This window comes from Octodon degus, unplaced genomic scaffold, assembly GCF_000260255.1.
Source record: "Octodon degus isolate 3935 unplaced genomic scaffold, OctDeg1.0 scaffold00109, whole genome shotgun sequence".
Taxonomy (NCBI): Eukaryota; Metazoa; Chordata; class Mammalia; order Rodentia; family Octodontidae; genus Octodon; species Octodon degus.
The window spans coordinates 6923195-6928136 of NW_004524685.1; the positions used below are offsets into that span (position 1 = coordinate 6923195).

The window sequence follows — 4942 nt, forward strand, 5'->3', positions numbered from 1 at the left end:
TTAAAATGAAATGTTTCATGTTTTTATGGCACTACAGATGCTTATTGAGTGGTTAGTGCATTTGGACAGGTACTAATTAGCAGGCACTAACAGCTTCAAGGGAAGAAAATCATGCAAATACTGATGTAGAAAATATTTAAATTATTCAGTACAGTGATTCTCCAAATTGCCCCATATTTTATGGAAATCAATTTCCTAAAATGAATCAAAAGGACAAAGCCATTTCATTTAAAACAGTTTAGTAACAACTCCACACAAGGAAGTGTGACGTTATATGGCCCTGGATGCAAATTTAGCTCAGTAATTCTTTTTCCTCTCTCTTGAAAATTACAGTACTAAAGAAAATATTAACCTTACAGGAAGGAAACTACACAAATCTGGTATCAACAACTGGGTTTACATGTACATGAAAAGTTCAGATATTTAGGTTTTTTTCAAGTAGTTGCTTAAATATATTGTTAACTGAAAAGACCAATGGACTTACTTGCTTTCTTGCTTTTATGATGCCTTAGTAATTCATGCATGAAAACTTAAAGTCATGGTGTTCCAATTATTTTTTAAAATTTCAATGGTTCAAATGATAATTAAATTCTTTCTTTTATTTTTCTTATGTTGTTCCATGTCTCTTGATGTTTTGATAACTCCCAAATGTTTATCATCAGTCATTTATAATTTATCCAAATGTGACCCCTTCATCTCACCTTCTTTCTGGATGATTGATGAACATCTCAGCGTTCTGTAAACAGAGAGTACTGGGTTTGTCTCATCTCTGCTACAGCCACCTTGGTCCTTCTCAAGGCAAATATATGAAAACTATCTTTGATTTTTCACTTTTTTTCCTCTCGTTTCTAATGAATCAGTTTGAAGATTTTTCTACATAGTAGTTTCTAATCCTATCCGCATATGGGCATACCACTGCAGCCACTTATTACCAAACACCGTCTTTTCTTCCTTAAACTGTCACTGTGGCCTGCTCATTGGATTCCCTGCTTTGTACCCAGAGTCTGTTATCAATCAAGAAAGAAATACTACTTCAAAAAAACTTGAATCAGATCCTCTAACTTTTATGCTTAACACTTTACAGTGGTTTGAATTCATGCTCCAATTAAAATTGTAAAATATTAGCAAAAAAAAAATACAGGGTCCTACGTGGCACTATGTCTCTTGAAAACTTTTTCCTAGAATTTTCTCTCTTACTTACAAGGGATAATAATTTCCTCTTTGAAGGATGTAACACAGTATTTTTCCTTGCTGTAGATTTGCTTTTTGTCATATGTAGCATTCTTTTCTCAAATCTTCTTTATAAGTAGCTCCTTGTTATTAAACTCTGAGTTGAAATATCATCTTTTGTAGGGTTTGCTTTAGCAACTCTATTTAATATAGTCAATACATTTTTTAGTCGTTCTACCTATAATCTTTTTCAGAGTACTCACAACTCTTTGAAATGATTTTGCCTATTCACTCCATTTACTGTCTGTCTCGTATACTAGAATATAAGATCTGTGAGAACGAGTGGCAGGAGCTTATGGCTGTAAATGACACTGTCTAGATGAGATAATGTGCCCTTCCAGGTTGCTCTTCCTGTGAAGATAAATGATGTTCCCCTATCTGCCTCTAGACTCTGACATACTGCTGCCTGGGATGGATTTTTATAGAACCTGATTCTTTACCTCCATCCTTCAAATAAGCTATCTTCCTGAAAGAGGGGATTGATAGAAGAGATGAAGACACTCCACACCCTCTGATGTATTTTATCTTTATGGTAGAGTAACTGGTCTAACTATCATATATTTTATATGGTGTGCTACCTGCTCTGCTAAGACCTGGTAGCTAATACTCAATTAGCTGAGACAATTTGATAAGGACAATTGGATACAATATACTTCATAACATTCTACTAGTAGTCACTTGTGAAGTGGAACTCTCTGATTAGAATCATGTTTCATGTGGATTATCACTGATTGGAGAGTTATAGCAATAATTGTTCTGCTTATAGTTAACTGGCAAGATGGTTCTTCCTGGTAAGAACCTCAATAAGAATCCTGGAGACTCTTATTCAAATAATGTCTCTCATAGTCTCAAGTAGAGGTGTTCAGTTGTTAGCTTTTGAGTTATTTCTTCTCTGATCTAGTCAATCTTCAGACACACTGAGGGTCATATCTACAGCTAGCATTACAAATATCATGACATGAAGTAGTACAAGTAGTATATAATCCATAAAATCCCCCCTCATGACCACAGAAGTGATATAAGCAGAATTGAAGATTCTTTGCCATTTTGTCACCTACTAAATTCATGAATAGCTGAATAATTAAAGCCAACTGATTATGGCAGAAAAGTGATGAGGTAAGTCAATTCATTCTTCACCTGGCCCTAGAAGCTGCACCTAAAAGGTCTAATGGGCCAGTTCTCTAACACATTGGTTAATTCTGCATAAACAATTGCTCTAGAACTTAGCTACTGAAAACCAAAGAATGTATTAATTTACAGGTAATACTCCAGGAGTAGCTGAGCTAACTAGTTGTCTTAGGAAGATGGAATCAAAGAGATGTACTATGCTAAATTTGAAAGTTCTACCAAAGGAAGGTTTACATCTGTATTGGCAAGATTCAGAAGCTGTGTTTCCATGTTCATTTATGGGGGGAGCTCCGTGACATGGAACTTGGTTTCCTATAATGTAAGGAAAGACAGAGTGAGAGAATCAAAGATGGCAGCCAAATTGTTACGGGCTAATCCACTAAATAGTCCAGCCTATTCTTAGAAAACAGCAGACTAAATAAGAATGTGAAGACTGGTAATTGCATATCATTTATGGTTACACTATGTAAATTTCTTTACATTTTATTTTTGTTAATACATTTTTGCACTATTTCATAGTAACATTTCTTATGAGTATATATATATATATATATATATATATATATATATATATACTATATATATACTTTCTAGTCATCTTGTCATCCCTTTCCCCTGCCCTACCTTTGCGCATTCTCCATCTGTAGATCCTTTTTCCATTTTTGAAAGATCAATTTCCTTGATTCCTATTATCCAACTTTATTTGTGCTCTTTATTGGGCGTGGTGAGTTTCTTCAATAAGAGAACCTAAGAGAAAGGCCCGCTGCCCTGGGCTGAGAGGAAACAAAATGCAGAGCCAGTTAAACGTTGACAGGTGCCCATGGCCAGGGCAGAGATTCTGCAAGCATCTCGTTGTTACTTTATTTTGCTTTCTTTGCATTTTATTTACTGTCTGTCCTACAGATTTCAGGCCATTTTCAGTGTAATTCAATCAGGTTTTCCGGTGCTATCATTTCGGAAATTAATTTTATCCTGTGATGGATTCCTATTTCTTATTCCTTATTGGTTTTCTTTATGGTATTAATTGTTGGATTTGATTTTAGAGTTACTATATGAAAGTAGTGCATCTGAACTAAAATTATAGCTGAGAGTAGGAGAGCATTGCTAGAATCTTAGCACTCTGGGAATCAAGGGGGCAGAATTGCAAGTTTGAGCCCAGCCCGGACTACTCGGTGACTTGGCTTGTAATTGAAATTAAAGAGTGCTGCTGGGACCATTGGCAGGGAAGGATGTGCTGTAGCTGCAGAGGCCCTGGAGCTCTGAGCCCTCCAAGCTAAAAAGCAGAGGGCACAGGCTGATCGACATGTTGCTTTATGGGTGATAGGGAGGAGAAAGCAAGGTGTATGTTGGAAACCTGGGAATGTGTACCAGCGAAGGAAAGTTAGAGGGGGCTTTCAGTTATCAAGGATCCTTAAGAACTGTATGGGTTGCAATAAATCCCCCAGGATTTGCCTTTGTGGATTTGAAGCTCCTAGAGTTGCTAAAGATGCAGTACAAGGACTGGATGGAAAAGTGATTTGCGGATCCCAAGCGAGGGTTGAAGTATCAGCGAGCATGCTTTGCAGATCTCGCTTTGATAGACCACCTGCCCATTGTCCCTTTGATCCCAGTGTTAGATGCTATGAGTGTGGTGAAAAGGTACATTATGCTTATGACTGTCATCGCTATAGCAGGAGAAGAAGCAGGTCACTGTCTAGATCACCTTCTTGATCCAGAAGAAGGCGACATTCTCACTCCTGCAGCAGAAGCAGAGTTGGGAGGTCAAGATCGGCATCTCCCGGACCATCAAGGTCTGTGTCTCTTCATTAATCAAGATCGGCCTCGCTCAGAAGATCTAGATGTGGCTCGACAAAAGGATCATGGTATTTCCAATCCGGGTCCAGGTCAAGATCAAGATGTAGGTTCCTTTCATGACCAAGAAGCAGCCTTCAAATTCTAGATTTCCATCTACAAAAAGAAGTCATTTCCTATCAGGAAGGCCTAAATAGTGGTTTCCTATCAGATGTGCAAGGCCTGAAAGAACGACTGAAGTTCTTAAGTTTATCTTTTTTGAAAAAAGTTATTTTGTTTACATTATTGTAAGTGATTTGTGATATCTGTAAAGTGTAACGTAGAAATGATATTTCAACCACCGAATCAAAATAAAATGGATCTGGATTATTACTCTGTAAATTCATGGCAGTAAAATAATATAAATTTTTGCTGACTGCGTCAACTTCTTATGCTCTAAAAATGTGGGGTTTTATTTGGCACATTTAAATAAAAAGTTTCTAATAGACAAAATGAATTTTACAAATATGGTATATATACACAAGAGAGCATTGCTGATTGGTGAAAAAGGATACACTTGGGTCATTTAAAATAAAATGGATGGATCTTGATACCGTAATCATCAGTGGAAGAAATCAGACACAAAGGTTAAATGAGAAAAGAAAGAATATGCATCTATTTGTCGTTGTCTTTGCCTTTGTCCTTACAGTTCTTCTTGGAAGTCTATACATTTTTTTCTATTATTATTTTTCTTCAAATTGAAGAAATAAATTTCATGCAATACACATATACAAGTAAGATACCACTTAGGTTT

The 4942-nt window shown here is 36.4% G+C and overlaps 1 pseudogene; it reads left to right on the forward strand.

Annotated features, from left to right (window-relative positions):
- The first annotated feature begins 3661 nt into the window (after window positions 1–3661).
- On the forward strand, window positions 3662–4346 carry LOC101587350 (annotated as a pseudogene).
- Window positions 4347–4942: the final 596 nt, after the last annotated feature.